Source organism: Harpia harpyja, chromosome 7, assembly GCF_026419915.1.
Source record: "Harpia harpyja isolate bHarHar1 chromosome 7, bHarHar1 primary haplotype, whole genome shotgun sequence".
Lineage (NCBI taxonomy): Eukaryota > Metazoa > Chordata > Aves > Accipitriformes > Accipitridae > Harpia > Harpia harpyja.
Genome location: NC_068946.1, coordinates 13651967 through 13673172, shown reverse-complemented (window position 1 = coordinate 13673172; position 21206 = coordinate 13651967). Strand labels below are relative to the sequence as shown.

Below are 21206 nucleotides of genomic sequence, written 5' to 3'. Positions count from 1 at the left end.
TTTTCTTAACTTCTGCAATGGATCCAGGATGTGTGTCCATCTCAGCCCAGGTTCTTCCTGCAGATAAGCCCAGGACCAATACTCACTATATTTCCCTTCCCATCCCCAGCCCCAGCAGCACTTTGCAACTCCAATTTCACCGCTCTGCATTTTGATTTCCAACAACCGAAGGGCTGGATGTCTCTGAGACCAGCTGGAGGGTGGAAGCTTGCCCCTGCCCCAAAAATGGCTCCTGAAAGTCAAATGCGAAGGTACATTTTGGAGCAGCAACAGACCCACTGCATCCCATCTCCAAGGAACGCCTGCATCCAGCGTGCTCGCCCAGGGCTTGCCCGGGGGTCTCAGGGACCTGCTGGCAGCAGGACATGTGGGGACCACTCCCAGGTGGCTGATGGGCGAGCGGGACACCCCGGTGCCAGGAGGCAGCATCCTGACGCAGACAGACCCACCCAGGCGGCTGCCCCTCCACCGCAGCCACGGAGCATCCTTGGCTGCCTGTGTCCTCGCCGGGGTAGACTCGGGGTGCTTCAGGGCCACTGGCTGCAGCCCGGGGAGTGAAGCCCAGCCGATGCCGCTGGGGAGAACCAGGCTCTGGCTGCCGTGTGCCGCCCCGGGGCCGCAGATGATCCAGTTCCATGCCGCCACACGTCCCCTATAATTGCCGGGTCCCCAGGTGGGCTGATGCTCCACAGCGTCACCGAGGCTGGCACGTCCCCCCCAGGAGGCCGCGTCACCGCGCACCAGGGCAGGGGCACGCGTCTGCCGGGGCGGACACGGCCCAGCAGGGTCGAAGGGTGTCCCAAGGGAGTCAGCTTGTCTCCCCTCCTGGCTGCCTCTGCCCTGCAAGCCCCCAGGTCCCATCCTGCTGCAGCAGCCCCCAGGCCATGCACCACCACCCGAGGAGGAGCCCGCACCCACCGCCCCTGCCCGTGTCACCCTCTCCAGCTGCAAGTGGGTGTTTCTCTGGGGCTGGAACCCCCTGCGCCGAAACCCATGCCTTTTCCCCAGGAAATCTCCCGCATCCCTCTTGTAGGGCGCCTGGCTGTCCCGGCACGGACATCCCCTTTCCCGGGGTGGCGAAGCTGGCCAGGCACCGCGGCGTCTCACGGCAATGGGACGGGATGGGGCCGGTGTTTCCCTGCAGCCCGATCACTGTTTCTGGCTCGGGAGAGGGTGACGGAGGGCAGCAGCTCCCAGCTGGTCCCCAGGGGCATCTCCCCAAGGCATGGCAAGGAAACGTGGCCCTAGGGAAGGTCGAAAAGCCAGAGCAGGGCTCGCAGCATGGGCAGCTGAGACCGAGCGTCCTCGCCTTGCCTCGGGCCACGGCGTTGCTTGGCCACAGCCTCATCTGCGGAAAGAAGGGGTGGGAGCGGCGAAGGCACCGGCAAGGCTGGCACAACACGTTTCCCCAGGTGCGTCGAAGCACAGACATGCTCTGAGAAATGCGAGGCTTCCCTCTCTGCAAGACCGCCGGGACTTCGGCAGCTAAACACCTCCCAGCAGGCAGGTTTTTTACCTCTTTCCTCTTCACCTTGCAGTCGCTCACCCTCTCCTCTCCCCAGGAACCTCCACTTCGAGCACTGCTGCAGACAGGGGAGGGAGCTGCCGACGCACAGCAGCCATGCCATCCTCAGGAAAAGCACCTCTAGGACGTGGGGATGGCTCAGCAAGACACACCTTTGTCCCGGGCTGGCTTTTGGCTCCCATGGGCACGACAGGGCTTGTGTGTGAGGTGCAGAAAAGAATAAATTGGCTGCCAGACAGCAGGAGGGAAGAAACCAGAGCCCAGGCTCAGGGTGTGCCCACGTCGCTGCACGGCCAGCCTTTTGCTGCCCTTCCCTGCCCACGGTTTGGTGCTTTGCCTCCTGGAGAAGATGTAGTTGGCTGGCAGGAGGGCTCGGGGAACGGGGGGGCAGGGTACCCTGCTCCTGCACGGGAGTGCGGGGCCCGGCACGTTGCACGGAAGAGCAAGGCAGGTCCCCAGCAAGCGGGAGCGGGTTCGGCCAGCGGGAGCAGCGATCCAGAGGCAGACGTGTATTTAAGCTGGCAGAGCAAAACAGAGAGTGGCAGGAGGAAGCCGGCCACGCCAGGGCTGCACCAAAAGGTTCCCTCTGGGTGGGGGCCCGCGACGAGGGTGGGATTCGAACCCACGCGTGCAGAGCACAATGGATTAGCAGTCCATCGCCTTCACCACTCGGCCACCTCGTCCCCTGCTTCAGTGCCTTTTGTGGGGATTTTTTTTCCCTCGTATTTGACCAAAGGCTGCAAACCTGTTGCTGCTTCTTCAGGGGATCCTCTGGGGAGCCAGGCTGGGCAGGCAGAGCCCCGGCAGCCCCTGCACCTGGCCGTGGCAGCCATCTGCCCACCTGCCTGTTGCAGGGCAGCTGGACAGGGCAGCAAGTGTTTGCAATGTGCAATTCATTTGCCCCTCTCCATGTTCCCTTCCGTCCCTGTATTCAGAGGATGACAAAGGGCGAGGTCGGATTTATTTTTGCCATAAGAGTGTGCCCCAGGCTTTGTTACTTGTTGCAGGTCTCCATCACCCTCACGTCACCACCCACTTCCAACTGGTGTCCAGATGGGTTTCCTGCATGATTCAGCACCAGTTGTGCAAATGAATGGGGAAGATGGGAGGGGGAGCCAGCACTGGATGTACCTCTTTATTTCCCAAATCCCCTGGGTTCTGGAAATAGTGTGTGTCATCTCTCCCCCGAGGTCCTCAGGGAGAGGAAGCAGAAGGAAACTCCTTCCCCCCAGAGTGGGATTGCCTGGGACAGAGGGGTGGGGGGCTCCACTGCTCTGGGCAGGGCAGAGACCCCCAGCTTGGGGCAGGGAGGAAAAAGAGCCCCAGGACCAGGCACCACTGGGAGTCGAACCCAGGATCTCCTGTTTACTAGACAGGCGCTTTAACCAGCTGAGCCATGGCGCCCACCTGCCCCACTGCCATGGGGTACCCTCCCAACACACCTGACCCTCTGCCCACCCCACCCGCCCACCGTGCCCCACACTGCTGCCCCAGGTCTGGGGTACCCCAGCCCCCAAACCCTTCTCTATCTGCCGCTGGGAGCACCCCTAGTGCTGACCCTGGCCCCTGGCACAGGGAGTCCAACACGTCCCCTACCAGTGCCAGCTGGGTTTTGGGGTCCCAGCCCCTGTGGGGATTTGCTGCCCCCCTCCCCTTTCCATGGCAGAGCCCTGCCAGCTGCCCCCAGCCCCTGCACTGCCCCAAGGTGACTGCCTCTGTATCAGCTGTCTTTCTAGCTGCTCACCCCAGGGGTCCCCAGGTGTCCCCAGGGCATTGCCCATCTGCCTGGCTCACCCATGAGTGCCCAAGGCTGACCCATACAATCTCAATGTGGCCTCTGAGGGCTCAAGCACCCCCAAAGTCTCTAGTTTTTTGAGAGGTGCATGAGATACTGGAGGGGGGGGGGAGAGTGGCCAAGAGCACCTCGCCAGTGCAGTGGGTGCTGGTGATACCCATGCTCACCCAGCTCCATTTACCTCCTCGTGGCCTGGCCTGACCCCTGTAATGGGAGGAGGACCTGGGAAGGGACCTCCTTGGCCATTGCGACCCAGCAGAAAGGCGGAAACGCGGAGGATGAAACACAGCCCTGCAGCACCCTCCAGTCGCACCAGCTGTCAAAGGGGACTCTCCACTGGGGATGTCCCCGACGCCTGGCACCAGCAGCTCCTGGGTGCAGGGAAGTCTGTGCTCTCCCTTGCACAGGTGCTGGAAGCACAGGCAGGGCTGGAGCAGGGTCCCTGTGGGGCCATAGGGGACAGGATCGGGGCTGGGTCCCAGCTGCGCACCCTGGCTCGTTGGTCTAGGGGTATGATTCTCGCTTAGGGTGCGAGAGGTCCCGGGTTCAACTCCCGGACGAGCCCTCCTTTTGGGCACCCACCACCCCACTCCCACCCAGCTGCTCCCACCACCACCGAAATTCACCCCGAGCCTCATGGGGAAGGGACACAAGGTGCCTCCATACCCCGCAGCACCCAGGCAGGGGAGGGAAACAGCTGTGGGCATTCCCTGCAGCCTGTAGGTGCTGGGAAGCATCCCCAGGCCAGCCATGCCCACTGGCAGCCCCAGAGCTATTTTAGGGGACCTGGGGGGCTCTGGCAGCCCCACAGCTGGCAGGGAGGAGGTCTGGGGAGGCAAAAGGACATGGAGATGCTGGGGGTTGAACCCAGGGCCTCTTACATGCAAAGCAAGCGCTCTCCCGCTGAGCTACATCCCCTCTGCATGGGCAGGGGGGGCGGCCCGGACAACTCCCCTCACCCCCCCCAACACTGCCCCACCGCTCACCCTGCTCTGCCCCCACGGCCCTGACCCAAAAACAGACCCTCGGGGCACACGCTGATGGCAGCACCCGCTCTGCTCTGCGGTGCCCAGCGCTGCCTCCAGCTGCCCTTTCCCACCCCTTCCTCCATCCGCCTCCCTGCCCATGCCCCTGGCAGCACCTCGCTGCTGGCTCTTGGGGGTCCATCCTGCCACCGGGACGTGCCAGACAGGACCTGGTACCGGCCCCTCTGTGCAGGGCACCACTGCCCTCGCTGTGCCCCGGTTGTGCCGTGGTCCCACGCAGTGCTGGGGAAGGTGGGTGCCCAAAAGGAGGGCTCGTCCGGGAGTTGAACCCGGGACCTCTCGCACCCAAAGCGAGAATCATACCCCTAGACCAACGAGCCGGGGTGCTGCACCCCATTGCACCCCCAGCCTCTGCACCCCACACACTTTTGGGGGGACAGCTGAGGCTGTGTGTGTCCCTCGGCACACTCTGGGAGCACGGAGGTCCCTCTTGCTGTGGCCGGTCCATGGAGCCAGCAGCTGGAGGTGGCCACGGGGCATCAGTGCCCAGCATCTCCAATTCCCACCATCTCCGGGGGTTTTCCTCCTCCCAGCCATCTCCCTGGCTCTTGCAGAGGTGGAAACGGCCGGTGCTTTGCAGCGTCAGCCCCTGCCTTTCTTCCTGAATGGGGGGTCCCCCAAAGCTGATGTCCCCCTCTGACCTGGCTTTCTCTTTGCTCCCAGAAGATCCCTGTCACTGCTTCTTTCCCCAGCCCCCTGGAGCTGCTGACCGCCGGGTTCGGGGGTTTGCAGGCACTGGGTATCCCTCAGGTGCCCCCAGGGTAGTGAGGGGGTCAGGGCAGAGGGGTTACAGCTGTGGGGCAGAGCTGGGACATGGTTTTCTGGATGCAGCCACCGGACAGAGCTGCCCAGCAGGATGTGGTGGCAGCAGGGCCCCGATCTGCCCCAACAGACCTTTCCCTACACAGGAGGGGACAAGCCCAGGCCATGGCTGAGCCATGTCTCTTTGGCCACAAGGCAGCAGGCAGCACCTCGCTCCTGTCAGTGGTGGGACCGTCCCAGCAAGAGGGAATGTGGCCAAGCTGGGGAAGCCGCCTGTCCTACTTGTGCCAGGTGGTGTCCCCCCATGTGTGCCCCATCCCCACAGGGGCTGTGCCCGGCAGTGGGTGCCCAAAAGGAGGGCTCGTCCGGGAGTTGAACCCGGGACCTCTCGCACCCTAAGCGAGAATCATACCCCTAGACCAACGAGCCGGGGTGCGCAGCTGGGACCCAGCCCCGATCCTGTCCCCCACGGCCCCGGGCACCGCACACACCAACCGGTGCCCAGCACAGGTGGGGGCTGCCCCGGGGCACTGCCCTCTTCCTCCACTCTGTTCTCGGGCCGTCGGCTCCCCCAGCCCCCTGGGGACATGGCACAGGGCGATGATGGGGAGCCTCTTGGCATCTTGGGAAAGTGGTCCACACCTCCCCACATCACTTCTCTGCTTCGTCACCTCTTGTGGGTCAGCAAAACCTGGAAAACCCCATGGGGGCCTGTAGCCCTCCTGTCCCAGAGCCATCACAGCCCCAGTCTGTGGGATTGCTGGGAACTCAGGCAGGGAGCAGGTTACCGGGTGCAGGAGCTGCTCCCTAGGGAGGAGGCACAGGGTGGGGACTGCCCTGGCTCCTGCCACCCTCCCAGCCCAGGTCCCACAATGACCCCGGGATCCCCAGTGTAGGCACCCGGGCAGGGATAAAATCTCTCGCTGTGAGCAGGATTCGAACCTGCGCAGGTAAACCCTATTGGATTTCGAGTCCAACGCCTTCACCCCTCGGCCATCACAGCCCCCGTCCTGGGCACCTGGGGGGGACACCTGCCCCCCGCCACAGGTAGTCCCTGGCCCCCTGGGTGCCCCTTTTCCTGGGAAGTGGGAATTCTTCAGGGTGGCCGGTGCATCCCCACACACACCCTCAGCCCCGCTCTGCTCCCCAGGGCCCGGTGGCAGGGCCTGTCGCCAAAAAGCAGCTCCTGGTGCCGCGGGGTCCCTGGGCAGCAGTGCCCCCCCCAGCACCCTGTTGCCCGGCACAGGGTGGGGGTGCCCGGGCAGTTGCGCACCCCGGCTCGTTGGTCTAGGGGTATGATTCTCGCTTAGGGTGCGAGAGGTCCCGGGTTCAACTCCCGGACGAGCCCTCCTTTTGGGCACCCACCTTCCCCAGCACTGCGTGGGACCACGGCACAACCGGGGCACAGCGAGGGCAGTGGTGCCCTGCACAGAGGGGCCGGTACCAGGTCCTGTCTGGCACGTCCCGGTGGCAGGATGGACCCCCAAGAGCCAGCAGCGAGGTGCTGCCAGGGGCATGGGCAGGGAGGCGGATGGAGGAAGGGGTGGGAAAGGGCAGCTGGAGGCAGCGCTGGGCACCGCAGAGCAGAGCGGGTGCTGCCATCAGCGTGTGCCCCGAGGGTCTGTTTTTGGGTCAGGGCCGTGGGGGCAGAGCAGGGTGAGCGGTGGGGCAGTGTTGGGGGGGGGTGAGGGGAGTTGTCCGGGCCGCCCCCCCTGCCCATGCAGAGGGGATGTAGCTCAGCGGGAGAGCGCTTGCTTTGCATGTAAGAGGCCCTGGGTTCAACCCCCAGCATCTCCATGTCCTTTTGCCTCCCCAGACCTCCTCCCTGCCAGCTGTGGGGCTGCCAGAGCCCCCCAGGTCCCCTAAAATAGCTCTGGGGCTGCCAGTGGGCATGGCTGGCCTGGGGATGCTTCCCAGCACCTACAGGCTGCAGGGAATGCCCACAGCTGTTTCCCTCCCCTGCCTGGGTGCTGCGGGGTATGGAGGCACCTTGTGTCCCTTCCCCATGAGGCTCGGGGTGAATTTCGGTGGTGGTGGGAGCAGCTGGGTGGGAGTGGGGTGGTGGGTGCCCAAAAGGAGGGCTCGTCCGGGAGTTGAACCCGGGACCTCTCGCACCCTAAGCGAGAATCATGCCCCTAGACCAACGAGCCAGGGTGCGCAGCTGGGACCCAGCCCCGATCCTGTCCCCCACGGCCCCGGGCACCGCACACACCAACCGGTGCCCAGCGCAGGTGGGGGCTGCCCTGGGGCACTGCCCTCTCCCTCCGCTCTGTTCTTGGGCCATCGGCTCCCCCAGCCCCCTGGGGACATGGCACAGGGCGATGATGGGGAGCCTCTTGGCATCTTGGGAACATGCCACTTCCTGACCTACCCCAGGGCAGCAAAGCCTGGAAAACCTTGCGGGGGTCCTGTACCCCTCCTGCCCTGTGCACACCTGGATCCCCCTGCCCCAAAGAGTCCCTGCTGCCCCTTTTCCTGGGAAGTGGGAATTCTTCAGGGTGGCCGGTGCATCCCCGCACACACCCTCAGCCCCGCTCTGCTCCCCAGGGCCCGGTGGCAGGGCCTGTCGCCAAAAAGCAGCTCCTGGTGCCGCGGGGTCCCTGGGCAGCAGTGCCCCCCCAGCACCCTGTTGCCCGGCACAGGGTGGGGGTGCCCGGGCAGCTGCGCACCCCGGCTCGTTGGTCTAGGGGTATGATTCTCGCTTAGGGTGCGAGAGGTCCCGGGTTCAACTCCCGGACGAGCCCTCCTTTTGGGCACCCACCGCTGGGCACAGCCCCTGTGGGGACAGGGCTCAGATGGGGGGGACGCTGCCCGGCACAGGGGGGACGGGTGGCCTCCCCAGATCATCAGCTCTTGCCAACACCAACATTCACTCCCTGAGGAGGGGACACAAGGTGCCACCACACTCCGCAGTGCCTGGGCAGGGGAGGGAAAGGGCTGTGGGCATTTGTCCAGAGCCTGCGGATGCCAGGAATCAGCTACAGGCCAGCCATGCCTGCAGGCAGCCTCATGGCTTTTCTGGGGGGCCCTGGCAGCCCCACAGCTGGCAGGGAGGGAGTCTGGGGAGGCAAAAGGACATGGAGATGCTGGGGGTTGAACCCAGGGCCTCTTACATGCAAAGCAAGCGCTCTCCCGCTGAGCTACATCCCCTCTGCATGGGCAGGGGTGGGGCTCTGGGCAGCTCTCCTCACCCCCCACCACTGCCCCACTGCCCACCGCTCAGCCTGCTCTGCCCCAGGGCCCCAAATACAGACTGTCAGGGGCTGCACTCCAACATCCCCATTGCTGCTTCTGAGAGTCTGTATCCTGGCCTTGGGGACATGCCCACCCCCAACACTCTGCCCATCCCTACTGCACCAGGCACCGGTGCCCTCCCACCACCCTGGCCCTGGTCCCACCATGGGCTGGGGTCACTCATAGCAACTGAGGGCGATGGGTGCCCAAAAGGAGGGCTCGTCCGGGAGTTGAACCCGGGACCTCTCGCACCCGAAGCGAGAATCATACCCCTAGACCAACGAGCCAGGGTGCTTCAGGTGGCAAGAACTCCGTTACTGAGCTCCAGTACTTGGGGAACTGGTTGGAGTGGGATGGGACCTGGGGAAGCTTTTTTTGGCCCCCATGTATGTTCACAGCTGGGAGGTCCCCCTTGCTCTCCCCTGGCTCCAGGTCTGGCACCTGGACATGGCCATGGGCTGTAGTTGCCCTGGCTCCAAAAGCCATGGGGCCAAGAGGACCAGCAGGCAGCAGGACACCCGGGTGGAGATAGCTCCCAGTCAAGGGGATGTAGCTCAGCGGGAGAGCGCTTGCTTCGCATGTAAGAGGCCCTGGGTTCAATCCCCAGCATCTCCAGCTTTTGCTTCCTCAAACCCACTTCCTCCACGGCGCAGTGGTGATAAACTCCACTTCTGCCTCTGGAAGGCATTCCCAAAGGGGTGCCCGCACTATGTACGTGGTGGCAGGGGGCCCCTGGAAGCCCCTTCCCAACCCAGGAGGGCACAAGCCCAGGCCATGGCTGAGCCGTGCCTCTTTGCCCACAGGGCAGCAGGCAGCACCTCACTCCTGGCAGTGGTGGGACCGTCCCAGCAGAGAGGATGCAGCTGAGCTGGGGAGGCCGCCTGTGCCAGGCAGCATCCCCCTGTGCATGCCCCATCCTCGCAGGGGTTCTGCCCAGCGGTGGTTGCCCAAAAGGAGGGCTCATCCGGGAGTTGAACCCAACGTCCCACAGGCCCACCAGTGCACTCCTCTTCCTCTCCACTTGCTCTCCAGCCATCAGCTCCCATGAGAGGGGGCTGCCCTGGCCCCCAACCCCATCCAGCCATGGGTAAAATTCTCTCGCTGTGAGCAGGATTCGAACCTGCGCAGGGAAACCCTATTGGATTTCAAGTCCAACGCCTTCACCCCTCGGCCATCACAGCCTCTCACTTCTCCAGCTGGGGCAGGGACACCCCTGGTTTGCCCTGGAGTCTGCCTCTGGGGAGAAAATGCCCCACAGCCTGCTGTGGGGCCATCTGCACAGTCCCAGTACCCTTTGGCAGCCCCAGTACCCACACGTGCTGGGGTTGGGAAAAGGGAATATCTGAGGGTATTCACCGATGGCTGGGAAAAAAATCCAGGTGCAGCAGAGAGCCTGGCCACAGGGCAGGCACCAAAGGGAAGCGTCCTCCAGCGATGCCCTGGGAGACAACGGGTTTCAGAGGCAAAAGGACATGGAGATGCTGGGGGTTGAACCCAGGGCCTCTTACATGCAAAGCAAGCGCTCTCCCGCTGAGCTACATCCCCTCTCCATGGGCAGGGGTGGGGGCCCGGACAACTCCCCTCACCCCCCAACACTGCCCCACTGCCCACTGCTCACCCTGCTCTGCCCCCATGGCCCTGACCCCAAAAACAGATCCTCGGGGCATGCACTGCCAGATTTTGGGGGTCCATCCTGCCCACAGGGACGCAGTCAGCCAGGACGTGGCACCAACCCCTCTGTGCTGGGCACCGCTGCCCTCATCCTACCCTGGTTATGCCACGATCCCACCCGAGGGAGGCAGGTGCCCAAAAGGAGGGCTCGTCCAGGAGTTGAACCTGGGACCTCTCACACCCGAAGCAAGAATCATACCCCTAGACCAACGAGCCGGGGTGCTACACTCCAATGCACCCCCCCAGCCTCTGCGCCCCACAATTTTGGGTGTTGTTGAGAGTGGCTGATGCTGCCTTTTGCCCCTGGCACAGCCTGGAGCCCACAAATCTATCTCACTGTGCCCAGGATGAGGGGCCGGTGTTTGGAGGTGGCCACAACACACAACTGCCCTAGCCGCAGTGGCCGTGGGGGCAGCTAGAACATGGGGGTCAGCGGGGACCGCTGGGCACAGCCCTGCCCATGCAGAGGGGATGTAGCTCAGCGGGAGAGCGCTTGCTTTGCATGTAAGAGGCCCTGGGTTCAACCCCCAGCATCTCCACATCCTTTTGGCTCCCCAGACTCCCTCCCTGCCAGCTGTGGGGCTGCCAGGCCCCCCAGAGAAGCCCTGGGGCTGCCAGCGGGCACAAGCTGGCCCAGGACTCGGGGGGGGGGGGGGGGGGGGGGGCGACCAGCAGTGATGCATGGTGGGCACAGTGGTGTCTGCAACACACAAGGACCCCCGAGAGAGGGAGCTGCCCTGCCCAGCCCAATGCTGCGGTGTCTGTCGGGGGGAACAAGCAATGAAAGCCAACAGCTGGCCCCAAATGAGCTCTGTATCACCCAGACAAAGCAGGGCAGGCTTTGCCCAAGGGGAGGATTCCTCTGGGAGTTGGACCCAGGTCCTCTCCCATCTGAAGGTGGAACCATACCCCAAGCCTGTGTTGGGCTCCCCAGCCCTCCCCCTTTACCCCACTGTGGGCTCAGTGTGGGTCCCAGCTGGCCCACTGGTAAAAGCATCTACAGATAAACTCACCCCTGACACCTCATGGCTCTGTGTCCTCGGCCTTTCTGGTGGGTCCCCCCTCAGAGAGGAGGGTTTCACCTGGCCCCAGGGCAAGTGGTCTATGGCTCCCTGCCCTTTGTTGCCTCGCTCTCCCGGGACTGTTACGGAGCAGGTTCCCTGGTGCGGAAGCTGCTTCCCAGGGAGGAGGAGGTGAGGTGCAGGACTGGGGGGCTGCTGGGGACCCCAGCCCCCTCCCGCCCAGCCCCAGTCAGACTGCCATAGCTGCAGGTAAAATCTCTCGCTGTGAGCAGGATTCGAACCTGCGCAGGGAAACCCTATTGGATTTCGAGTCCAACGCCTTCACCCCTCGGCCATCACAGCCCCAGCCCTAGGCACACGGGGGGGACACCTGCCCCCTGCCCTGCGCACCCTCTGGCTGCCCCTTTTCCTGGGAAGTGGGGAGGTCTCCGGGGTGGCCAGTGCATCCCCGCACACACCCTCAGCCCCGCTCTGCTCCCCAGGGCCCGGTGGCAGGGCCTGTCGCCAAAAAGCAGCTCCTGGTGCCGCGGGGTCCCTGGGCAGCAGTGCCCCCCCAGCACCCTGTTGCCCGGCACAGGGTGGGGGTGCCCGGGCAGTTGCGCACCCCGGCTCGTTGGTCTAGGGGTATGATTCTCGCTTAGGGTGCGAGAGGTCCCGGGTTCAACTCCCGGACGAGCCCTCCTTTTGGGCACCCACTGCCCCACTCCCACCCAGCTGCTCCCACCACCACCGAAATTCACCCCGAGCCTCATGGGGAAGGGACACAAGGTGCCTCCATACCCCGCAGCACCCAGGCAGGGGAGGGAAACAGCTGTGGGCATTCCCTGCAGCCTGTAGGTGCTGGGAAGCATCCCCAGGCCAGCCATGCCCACTGGCAGCCCCAGAGCTATTTTAGGGGACCTGGGGGGCTCTGGCAGCCCCACAGCTGGCAGGGAGGAGGTCTGGGGAGGCAAAAGGACATGGAGATGCTGGGGGTTGAACCCAGGGCCTCTTACATGCAAAGCAAGCGCTCTCCCGCTGAGCTACATCCCCTCTGCATGGGCAGGGGGGGCGGCCCGGACAACTCCCCTCACCCCCCCCAACACTGCCCCACCGCTCACCCTGCTCTGCCCCCACGGCCCTGACCCAAAAACAGACCCTCGGGGCACACGCTGATGGCAGCACCCGCTCTGCTCTGCGGTGCCCAGCGCTGCCTCCAGCTGCCCTTTCCCACCCCTTCCTCCATCCGCCTCCCTGCCCATGCCCCTGGCAGCACCTCGCTGCTGGCTCTTGGGGGTCCATCCTGCCACCGGGACGTGCCAGACAGGACCTGGTACCGGCCCCTCTGTGCAGGGCACCACTGCCCTCGCTGTGCCCCGGTTGTGCCGTGGTCCCACGCAGTGCTGGGGAAGGTGGGTGCCCAAAAGGAGGGCTCGTCCGGGAGTTGAACCCGGGACCTCTCGCACCCTAAGCGAGAATCATACCCCTAGACCAACGAGCCGGGGTGCGCAACTGCCCGGGCACCCCCACCCTGTGCCGGGCAACAGGGTGCTGGGGGGGCACTGCTGCCCAGGGACCCCGCGGCACCAGGAGCTGCTTTTTGGCGACAGGCCCTGCCACCGGGCCCTGGGGAGCAGAGCGGGGCTGAGGGTGTGTGCAGGGATGCACCGGCCACCCTGAAGAATTCCCACTTCCCAGGAAAAGGGGCAGCAGGGACTCTTTGGGGCAGGGGGATCCAGGCGTGCACAGGGCAGGAGGGGTACAGGACCCCCGCAAGGTTTTCCAGGCTTTGCTGCCCTGGGGTAGGTCAGGAAGTGGCATGTTCCCAAGATGCCAAGAGGCTCCCCATCATCGCCCTGTGCCATGTCCCCAGGGGGCTGGGGGAGCCGATGGCCCGAGAAGAGAGCGGAGGGAGAGGGCAGTGCCCCAGGGCAGCCCCCACCTGCGCTGGGCACCGGTTGGCGTGTGCGGTGCCCCGGGCCGTGGGGGACAGGATCGGGGCTGGGTCCCAGCTGCACACCCCGGCTTGTTGGTCTAGGGGTATGATTCTCGCTTAGGGTGCGAGAGGTCCCGGGTTCAACTCCCGGATGAGCCCTCCTTTTGGGCACCCACTGCCCCACTCCCACGTGGCTGGTGCAGAACTCATTTGGGACCCAGCCGTTGACTTTTATCTCCCAGAAACACCCCGCAGTTGCCAGGGCTTTGAGCTTAGCGTGACACACAGGACTGTCCCTTGTCCCTGGATTCCCAACCCTGTGCCCAGTCCCATTGGTCTTACAGGTGACCCTGGTGTCGGGGTGGCAGCAGGATGGGGACAGACCCAGTGGCTGTGGCACATCACATGGCTGTGGGGCACCCCATGGCAGTGGGGCAGGTGGGTGCCATGGCTCAGCTGGTTAAAGCGCCTGTCTAGTAAACAGGAGATCCTGGGTTCGACTCCCAGTGGTGCCTGGCCCTGGGGCTCTTTTTCCTCCCTGCCCCAAGCTGGGGGCACAGCTGGGGATCTCTGCCCCAAGCAGGGGACTCACTAGAGGATTTCCTCCAGTGCCCGCAGCCTCCCATCCTTTTGCCCTTTGAGGAGGGTCCAGCTGCAACTTCTCGGTTACCCCCTTAGGTGGGGGTTGCATCCCCGTGCCCTGGCAGGGCCAGCCGCAGCTCCCTGCTTCTCTGCCCCGCTGCCCTGGTTTGCCCTCTCCCAATGACGAAGCATGCTTTTACCAGAAGCTTATTTCAGGGTAGGACAGGGACAGTCCTGGAGATTCTGGGGAATATCTGGAAGTCTGGGTGGGGGCAGAAAGGACTTGGGAGCATCTCTCAGAACCAGGGTAAGTGTTGGGGGGCTGGCAGCAGCACATATGCAATGATGGAGCCCATGGGGATGAGGGGAAGGTGCCCCCTGAGGGTACCAGGGCTAAGGCATCTGCCAGTGGATGTGGGATCCTAGGCAAGTGGACCCCGGGGCACAGGCTTTGCTGTGGGGCTGGGTCATGGCATTGGGTGCCCTGCAGGGGGTTGCCAGTGTTTGTTAAGGGCAGAAGAGACGCAGATCATTCAGGGCCGTGTCATCCCTCTTCAGGCCCCGTGCAGGATCCTGCTGTGTCTGGATGCCACACGCTGCCCTGGGGCACTGGGGGCTCCAGCCACCCCACTGGCCCCAGGCAGACCCCGGCCCCTCCAGGACGTGCCCATCAGAGCAGGCAAAGCAGGCACTGGTGGTGGCCGCTTCATCGCTCAGGAGCCCACGCTGGGGTGGCTGGACACGCAGCACGAAGCCCACCAGGTGCCCTCAGTGGGTGCACCAGCGGGCCTCTGACCAGTGGCCCCAACTAGATGGGGAAGAAAGATGGTCAGTGCTGAGGCCAGGAGGTGCAGGAGGAGGAGAGAGTGCAAGCCCTTCAGAGCTGGGGGCAGCTGTGGAGGAGGTTCTCCAGCCACAGGGAGGGGACAAGGACCACCGGGAGCTCACCTGCCACTCTGGGACTCAGCTGTGTAGCCGCCACTGGGGTCCCCACCACGGGAGCAGTGCAGCCAAATCCCGTTGAGTGCCGTGTCGTCCTCCATCACACCCTGGGGTGGCTCTACCTGTGAGGGAACAGAGGTGGGGAGTTAAGTCCCCATGGGAGCAGGGTCCCCCAACCGGCTGTGGGCACTGGCGCAGAGGCTGCACCTTGAAGCTGACGCCACTGGTGTAGGAGCCCTTGGGGCACATCTCTGGCCAGACCCAGTCTCCCCTGTTGGACATGGCGATGACTGAGGCATCCCTCCCACCCAGGTCCTGCTCCTGCCCCTGCCCTGTGGTGCCTGCGAGCCCCACGAGCAGCAGCAGGACCTGTCCCCCCAGCATGGCTGCCCTACCTGCAGCCAGCTCACTGGGCCCTTGATACCTAGCAGGGCTGGCAGGAGGGACCTGGCAGCATCTCAGTCACCTTCCCAGGGTGCCCGGGCCTGTCAGATGGCCAGGATTAGCTGCAGGAGAGGGCTAATCCCCCTGCCAGGTGGGGTGCAGGGAGCTGATCCACCAGCTATTTGTTTGGGTCCCTCTCCAGGCAGCTTGCCTGGAGCCACTGGGCATCACAGTGCCAACCGGGGCTCAGGGTGGTGTGGGGCCAGGGCACTTTCCTCTCCCCCTCCAGGCTCCCACCGTGTGCAAGATGGGATTTGCACTCTGCCTTTTGCTCTTTCTTTCTTTTTTGCAGTTAAAATGAACAGGCATGTTCACCGACACCTCTGATGCAAATCCTTTCCCGTCTTCTCTGCCCTCTCTCCCCAAGGTATCCATTTCATCATGGCTTCATGCTTCATTTGTCCCAGTTTGCTTTCCAGTTGCGCTCTCCTCTTTTGGAGGATTATCGTTTTATTTCTTAAGAGCCATTTTCTGCAGTAATAGCTCTTTTAAGGATTTCTGAGTGGGTTTCTTCCATGAGTCTTGGATAAGAGACTTCCAGCCACCTCCATGCCAGGACCTGGCTGCCCTTTTAGATGCTGCTTCAATTTCTTCTGCCTGAGCTCTTTGGTTTCCTCCTGCCATCCTCTTTCCAAAGTCAAAGGCTACTGCAGGGGGACTGCTGACCTCTTCCCCTTGGGAGGATGCAGGTGCCACGGTGGCCCAGGCCCCTGCTACTACATACCCCCCCCCGCCCCCCTCCGGGGCTCAGACACCGCTGGGAGTCGAGCCCAGGGTCCCCGTGTGCCAGGCAGGGGCTTGAGCCAACCCCGGCCGCAGGTCGCGCCAGCCCGGGCTGTCCCCATTCCCCCCGCGCAGCAGCAAAAGTCCCGACGAGGGTGGGATTCGAACCCACGCATGCAGAGCACAATGGATTAGCAGTCCATCGCCTTCACCACTCGGCCACCTCGTCCTGCCCCGCGCCGCGCATGGCCCCGCCCCTCGCTAAACGGCGAACGGGCCCCGCTGCCGGCCTGACGGCAGGTCGCTGCTGCCCCGCCGGGGTCCGGCCCGGCCCCACCGCCGGGGGACTGCGCGCCGCGCTGGGGGCCGGCCCCGCCACCCGCCCGCTCGCTCGCTGGAGGCCCGGCCCGGGTCTATTCTACCGTGGCCCTCTTAGCGCAGCCGGCAGCGCGTCAGTCTCATAATCTGAAGGTCCTGAGTTCGAGCCTCAGAGAGGGCAGCGCTTTTGCCGCCCCGCCTGGCTGGCAGTGGGGGACGGGGCGCCATTTTGCTGCCCCACGGCCGCCTGAGACGGCTCTGCGCTGGGCCTCAGCCCTGTCCCACCACCACCACCCGAGACCCTCCCCTCCATACCCCGCGCCCCAGGGTCCGCAACTCCCCCTCCGCGGCGAGGCGGCCCTGCAAAAAGACCGGCCCGGTGCCGCCGCGACCGTCTCTCCCCCGCCAGGCGGGGCGGCAAAAGCGCTGCCCTCTCTGAGGCTCGAACTCAGGACCTTCAGATTATGAGACTGACGCGCTGCCGGCTGCGCTAAGAGGGCCACGACAAGCCGGCCCCGGGCCGGGCCCTCAGCGGCCCCGCGGCGGGTACCGGCGGCGCGGGTAGAGGCGAGGCCCGGTGGCGGCGGGGAGGGGCGGGGCCATGCGCGGCGCGGGGCAGGACGAGGTGGCCGAGTGGTGAAGGCGATGGACTGCTAATCCATTGTGCTCTGCACGCGTGGGTTCGAATCCCACCCTCGTCGCGGGCCCCCACCCAGAGGGAACCTTTTGGTGCAGCCCTGGCGTGGCCGGCTTCCTCCTGCCACTCTCTGTTTTGCTCTGCCAGCTTAAATACACGTCTGCCTCTGGATCGCTGCTCCCGCTGGCCGAACCCGCTCCCGCTTGCTGGGGACCTGCCTTGCTCTTCCGTGCAACGTGCCGGGCCCCGCACTCCCGTGCAGGAGCAGGGTACCCTGCCCCCCCGTTCCCCGAGCCCTCCTGCCAGCCAACTACATCTTCTCCAGGAGGCAAAGCACCAAACCGTGGGCAGGGAAGGGCAGCAAAAGGCTGGCCGTGCAGCGACGTGGGCACACCCTGAGCCTGGGCTCTGGTTTCTTCCCTCCTGCTGTCTGGCAGCCAATTTATTCTTTTCTGCACCTCACACACAAGCCCTGTCGTGCCCATGGGAGCCAAAAGCCAGCCCGGGACAAAGGTGTGTCTTGCTGAGCCATCCCCACGTCCTAGAGGTGCTTTTCCTGAGGATGGCATGGCTGCTGTGCGTCGGCAGCTCCCTCCCCTGTCTGCAGCAGTGCTCGAAGTGGAGGTTCCTGGGGAGAGGAGAGGGTGAGCGACTGCAAGGTGAAGAGGAAAGAGGTAAAAAACCTGCCTGCTGGGAGGTGTTTAGCTGCCGAAGTCCCGGCGGTCTTGCAGAGAGGGAAGCCTCGCATTTCTCAGAGCATGTCTGTGCTTCGACGCACCTGGGGAAACGTGTTGTGCCAGCCTTGCCGGTGCCTTCGCCGCTCCCACCCCTTCTTTCCGCAGATGAGGCTGTGGCCAAGCAACGCCGTGGCCCGAGGCAAGGCGAGGACGCTCGGTCTCAGCTGCCCATGCTGCGAGCCCTGCTCTGGCTTTTCGACCTTCCCTAGGGCCACGTTTCCTTGCCATGCCTTGGGGAGATGCCCCTGGGGACCAGCTGGGAGCTGCTGCCCTCCGTCACCCTCTCCCGAGCCAGAAACAGTGATCGGGCTGCAGGGAAACACCGGCCCCATCCCGTCCCATTGCCGTGAGACGCCGCGGTGCCTGGCCAGCTTCGCCACCCCGGGAAAGGGGATGTCCGTGCCGGGACAGCCAGGCGCCCTACAAGAGGGATGCGGGAGATTTCCTGGGGAAAAGGCATGGGTTTCGGCGCAGGGGGTTCCAGCCCCAGAGAAACACCCACTTGCAGCTGGAGAGGGTGACACGGGCAGGGGCGGTGGGTGCGGGCTCCTCCTCGGGTGGTGGTGCATGGCCTGGGGGCTGCTGCAGCAGGATGGGACCTGGGGGCTTGCAGGGCAGAGGCAGCCAGGAGGGGAGACAAGCTGACTCCCTTGGGACACCCTTCGACCCTGCTGGGCCGTGTCCGCCCCGGCAGACGCGTGCCCCTGCCCTGGTGCGCGGTGACGCGGCCTCCTGGGGGGGACGTGCCAGCCTCGGTGACGCTGTGGAGCATCAGCCCACCTGGGGACCCGGCAATTATAGGGGACGTGTGGCGGCATGGAACTGGATCATCTGCGGCCCCGGGGCGGCACACGGCAGCCAGAGCCTGGTTCTCCCCAGCGGCATCGGCTGGGCTTCACTCCCCGGGCTGCAGCCAGTGGCCCTGAAGCACCCCGAGTCTACCCCAGCGAGGACACAGGCAGCCAAGGATGCTCCGTGGCTGCGGTGGAGGGGCAGCCGCCTGGGTGGGTCTGTCTGCGTCAGGATGCTGCCTCCTGGCACCGGGGTGTCCCGCTCGCCCATCAGCCGCCTGGGAGTGGTCCCCACATGTCCTGCTGCCGGCAGGTCCCTGAGACCCCGGGGCAAGCCCTGGGCGAGCACGCTGGATGCAGGCGTTCCTTGGAGATGGGATGCAGTGGGTCTATGCCAAGGATGCACGCAGCCTCTGGACCAGTCACAATGGGACGTTTACGCCACTCAATCCCAGTTAGGCTCACTTCAGCCTCCAATGCAGTTAACTGTTGGGATGCCCCTGTCACACCAGAAACAGATGGGTTCTGCCCCTTTATGGCTTGATGGCATTAGCGTACACTGTGGACCGGTGTCTACTAGAGCCTTGTACTCCTGTGGGTCTGACATGCCAGGCCATCAAATCCACACTGTCCAATAGACCCGGTTATCCCTTTCCTCCACCTGCCTGGAGGAAGGGCCCCTCTAATTCTGGTCAGAGCATCCATTACCCACTTCTGGTAAAATTGACTTAAAGGGACTTCTAAGAGGATCAGAAGTAAGAACAGCCCTTCTATGCTGTTTGGAAACTGGAGCAGCATTTTTCCTGAAAGAATCCCCTTTTGTGATTGTTTTTCCTCACAACTCACGTACCTGTGCATCTAGGACCGAGGTAGGTTTTCCATCCCACTTCCTCATGTCGTCTCCGTCGACACACAGGTAAAACCACAGCATACCCCATAGTGTGTACCTTCTATATTCTCTCTCTTGGGTAGAGGAACACTCACTCCTAATAGCTGAGATACTGGTCCATGCAGGTGGGGAGTAGGACATAGCCTCTTTGAATTGCTGGAAATCCCAGGACAGCTTCTCCACAGCCAAAATGCAGGCTTGTAGGGACGAGGAGAGATTTTCATCTTGCTGGAGTTAGCAAGCCATTTCATTCCACTGTTGGTACCTCTTTGTCTTTCCAGGTCAGTACTGCCAATGGGTTGGCATAGCACGATGATGTACTCTGTACAAACTTCCACCACATGGGTCATGTGCATTGGACTTTGTCTGGATCTTTGGGTAATTGTGCGTTGTCTGGGTCATAATAAATAATCTCTAGCACAGCTAATTCCCCTCAGGCACTGGATACCTCTCTCCATGGTGGTCCACTTGCCTGGGTGACATGTAACATCTTCCCTGAAGGGGTACCTTTCCTTCACGCTTGACAGGAGTCACCTCCAGAGGCTGAGGACTTGTGTCCCTTTTCCAACTGCCTTGTCAATGCCACCTTCCCTGGAAAGCGATCCTAGCTGCTTGGCTTCCCTATCCTCTAATTCCAGGCTACTAGCCCCATTGTCCCAGCATCAGAGCAGCCAGGTGGTAATGTGCTCAGCTGGACAACAGCTGAAATCTTTTTGCATATCTCACAGCTCACTCAGGGATAGGGATCAGGTGATTATCTCAGGTTCTGCCTCTTCCTCCTGTTCTCATGATGACCTTGGTTCACCTTCATCCCTTACTAAACTAAACAAACTGATTTTTTTGTTTATTTCTTCTTCCTTATGGGGGCAACCGATACTGGTGCAGGTTGGTTCTCTGGTTCAGACACAGCACCCATTGCTGGGGTTGGAGTGGCCGCAGTGCCTGTCATTTTGTTGTCAGATCCAGAGACCTTCTCTTCCCCTTGAGGGTACTGAATAGTGTTGAACAGGGCTCAATAGGCATGGGCCAGGCCCCAGCACATTGCAGTGAGTTGTGTCTCCCTGGAACTGTCGGGGTGACAGCATACATTTTCCAAATGTTCTACTAGTTTTTCAGGATTCTGCATTTGTTCAGGGGTGAATTTCCAAAACACTGGAGGTGCCCACCACCCTAGGCAGTTGCGCATACTACCCCACACACCCTGCCACTCATAATTATCCAGCCTCAGGGCAGATCTCTTAAATAGATCTTCTTGAATAGTTGTTTAACCCTAAACAAGACCGGAACCACATTCAGGAACATGCTAGTTCCTAGCAAGAGGACCATGCTGGTTTCAACATCCCAAGGATAATAAAAATTTTAAAAATTCCCAAATGCTGTTATAATTAGCCTGGAGAAGGGGAAGGTGAAGAAAGCCATCTCACCCATAGATTGGCTCTCCGAGAAAAAGGGTGTAATTATTAATAGTTTCCCACAGATGGCTCCCTAAGTATAGAGCTGACGACAATGCTGAGTGCAAATATCAGATTAGTCCCACAACCAGTAATTTTATCATACCATAAGCCAGTATTACATAATACATCAAAGCGAAAACCTTAATCCACCTGCGACAGATGATGAGCAGCAGCACAGGGACTACATACAGCAAGTGAGGTGATACGTAACAGAACTCTAAAAATGAGCACCACAACTCTAAGAGCCAGTAAATCAACATTGTGACCAGTGACTATTAAACTAATATAATGAACGCTTGTAACAAATTCATTTTAACACGCTCTGGTCAGATCTGTCATTAACTCAACCCTTCGTGCCCCACATCGGGCACCAAAAAGGACTGTCATGCTTTAACCCCAGCCAGCAACTAAGCACCATGCAGCAGCTCACCCACTTCCCCCCCACCCAGAGGGATGGGGGAGAGAATTGGGGAAAAAAGTAAAACTCGTGGGTTGAGAGAAAAACAGTTTAATAGGACAGAAAGGAAGAAAATAATAATAGTATGACAATAATAATAAAAATTGGAATATACAAAACAAGTGATGCACAACATAATTGCTCACCACTTGCTGACTGATGCCCAGTTAGTTCCCAAGCAGTGATCCCCCCAGGCCAACTGCCCCCAGTTTATATACTGGGCATGATGTCACATGGTATGGAATACTCATTGGCCACTTTG

General features: G+C 62.3%; 28 non-coding genes across 28 annotated transcripts; 11 read left to right on the top strand and 17 right to left on the bottom strand.

Moving 5' to 3' along the window:
- Positions 1–2126: 2126 nt before the first annotated feature.
- TRNAS-GCU (transfer RNA serine (anticodon GCU)) lies at positions 2127–2208 on the bottom strand. Its single transcript has one exon. It is a non-coding gene; the product is annotated as a tRNA-Ser (tRNA).
- Positions 2209–2855: 647 nt separating this feature from the next.
- On the bottom strand, positions 2856–2929 carry TRNAT-AGU (transfer RNA threonine (anticodon AGU)). The gene has a single exon. It is a non-coding gene; the product is annotated as a tRNA-Thr (tRNA).
- An 884-nt stretch (positions 2930–3813) lies between these two features.
- TRNAP-AGG (transfer RNA proline (anticodon AGG)) lies at positions 3814–3885 on the top strand. The gene has a single exon. It is a non-coding gene; the product is annotated as a tRNA-Pro (tRNA).
- A 281-nt stretch (positions 3886–4166) lies between these two features.
- Positions 4167–4238, bottom strand: TRNAA-UGC (transfer RNA alanine (anticodon UGC)). Its single transcript has one exon. It is a non-coding gene; the product is annotated as a tRNA-Ala (tRNA).
- A 376-nt stretch (positions 4239–4614) lies between these two features.
- Positions 4615–4686, bottom strand: TRNAP-UGG (transfer RNA proline (anticodon UGG)). Its single transcript has one exon. It is a non-coding gene; the product is annotated as a tRNA-Pro (tRNA).
- Positions 4687–5485: 799 nt separating this feature from the next.
- TRNAP-AGG (transfer RNA proline (anticodon AGG)) lies at positions 5486–5557 on the bottom strand. Its single transcript has one exon. It is a non-coding gene; the product is annotated as a tRNA-Pro (tRNA).
- A 492-nt stretch (positions 5558–6049) lies between these two features.
- On the bottom strand, positions 6050–6131 carry TRNAS-CGA (transfer RNA serine (anticodon CGA)). Its single transcript has one exon. It is a non-coding gene; the product is annotated as a tRNA-Ser (tRNA).
- Positions 6132–6404: 273 nt separating this feature from the next.
- Positions 6405–6476, top strand: TRNAP-AGG (transfer RNA proline (anticodon AGG)). The gene has a single exon. It is a non-coding gene; the product is annotated as a tRNA-Pro (tRNA).
- Positions 6477–6853: 377 nt separating this feature from the next.
- TRNAA-UGC (transfer RNA alanine (anticodon UGC)) lies at positions 6854–6925 on the top strand. The gene has a single exon. It is a non-coding gene; the product is annotated as a tRNA-Ala (tRNA).
- Positions 6926–7206: 281 nt separating this feature from the next.
- On the bottom strand, positions 7207–7278 carry TRNAP-AGG (transfer RNA proline (anticodon AGG)). The gene has a single exon. It is a non-coding gene; the product is annotated as a tRNA-Pro (tRNA).
- Positions 7279–7800: 522 nt separating this feature from the next.
- On the top strand, positions 7801–7872 carry TRNAP-AGG (transfer RNA proline (anticodon AGG)). The gene has a single exon. It is a non-coding gene; the product is annotated as a tRNA-Pro (tRNA).
- A 334-nt stretch (positions 7873–8206) lies between these two features.
- Positions 8207–8278, bottom strand: TRNAA-UGC (transfer RNA alanine (anticodon UGC)). The gene has a single exon. It is a non-coding gene; the product is annotated as a tRNA-Ala (tRNA).
- A 299-nt stretch (positions 8279–8577) lies between these two features.
- TRNAP-CGG (transfer RNA proline (anticodon CGG)) lies at positions 8578–8649 on the bottom strand. Its single transcript has one exon. It is a non-coding gene; the product is annotated as a tRNA-Pro (tRNA).
- A 256-nt stretch (positions 8650–8905) lies between these two features.
- On the top strand, positions 8906–8977 carry TRNAA-CGC (transfer RNA alanine (anticodon CGC)). The gene has a single exon. It is a non-coding gene; the product is annotated as a tRNA-Ala (tRNA).
- A 484-nt stretch (positions 8978–9461) lies between these two features.
- TRNAS-UGA (transfer RNA serine (anticodon UGA)) lies at positions 9462–9543 on the bottom strand. Its single transcript has one exon. It is a non-coding gene; the product is annotated as a tRNA-Ser (tRNA).
- Positions 9544–9835: 292 nt separating this feature from the next.
- On the bottom strand, positions 9836–9907 carry TRNAA-UGC (transfer RNA alanine (anticodon UGC)). The gene has a single exon. It is a non-coding gene; the product is annotated as a tRNA-Ala (tRNA).
- Positions 9908–10177: 270 nt separating this feature from the next.
- Positions 10178–10249, bottom strand: TRNAP-CGG (transfer RNA proline (anticodon CGG)). The gene has a single exon. It is a non-coding gene; the product is annotated as a tRNA-Pro (tRNA).
- A 251-nt stretch (positions 10250–10500) lies between these two features.
- Positions 10501–10572, top strand: TRNAA-UGC (transfer RNA alanine (anticodon UGC)). Its single transcript has one exon. It is a non-coding gene; the product is annotated as a tRNA-Ala (tRNA).
- A 743-nt stretch (positions 10573–11315) lies between these two features.
- TRNAS-CGA (transfer RNA serine (anticodon CGA)) lies at positions 11316–11397 on the bottom strand. Its single transcript has one exon. It is a non-coding gene; the product is annotated as a tRNA-Ser (tRNA).
- Positions 11398–11662: 265 nt separating this feature from the next.
- On the top strand, positions 11663–11734 carry TRNAP-AGG (transfer RNA proline (anticodon AGG)). The gene has a single exon. It is a non-coding gene; the product is annotated as a tRNA-Pro (tRNA).
- Positions 11735–12015: 281 nt separating this feature from the next.
- On the bottom strand, positions 12016–12087 carry TRNAA-UGC (transfer RNA alanine (anticodon UGC)). The gene has a single exon. It is a non-coding gene; the product is annotated as a tRNA-Ala (tRNA).
- Positions 12088–12463: 376 nt separating this feature from the next.
- Positions 12464–12535, bottom strand: TRNAP-AGG (transfer RNA proline (anticodon AGG)). The gene has a single exon. It is a non-coding gene; the product is annotated as a tRNA-Pro (tRNA).
- Positions 12536–13057: 522 nt separating this feature from the next.
- TRNAP-AGG (transfer RNA proline (anticodon AGG)) lies at positions 13058–13129 on the top strand. Its single transcript has one exon. It is a non-coding gene; the product is annotated as a tRNA-Pro (tRNA).
- Positions 13130–13411: 282 nt separating this feature from the next.
- TRNAT-AGU (transfer RNA threonine (anticodon AGU)) lies at positions 13412–13485 on the top strand. Its single transcript has one exon. It is a non-coding gene; the product is annotated as a tRNA-Thr (tRNA).
- Positions 13486–15808: 2323 nt separating this feature from the next.
- TRNAS-GCU (transfer RNA serine (anticodon GCU)) lies at positions 15809–15890 on the bottom strand. Its single transcript has one exon. It is a non-coding gene; the product is annotated as a tRNA-Ser (tRNA).
- Positions 15891–16087: 197 nt separating this feature from the next.
- Positions 16088–16160, top strand: TRNAM-CAU (transfer RNA methionine (anticodon CAU)). Its single transcript has one exon. It is a non-coding gene; the product is annotated as a tRNA-Met (tRNA).
- A 246-nt stretch (positions 16161–16406) lies between these two features.
- TRNAM-CAU (transfer RNA methionine (anticodon CAU)) lies at positions 16407–16479 on the bottom strand. The gene has a single exon. It is a non-coding gene; the product is annotated as a tRNA-Met (tRNA).
- Positions 16480–16598: 119 nt separating this feature from the next.
- TRNAS-GCU (transfer RNA serine (anticodon GCU)) lies at positions 16599–16680 on the top strand. Its single transcript has one exon. It is a non-coding gene; the product is annotated as a tRNA-Ser (tRNA).
- The last annotated feature ends 4526 nt before the right edge of the window (positions 16681–21206 follow it).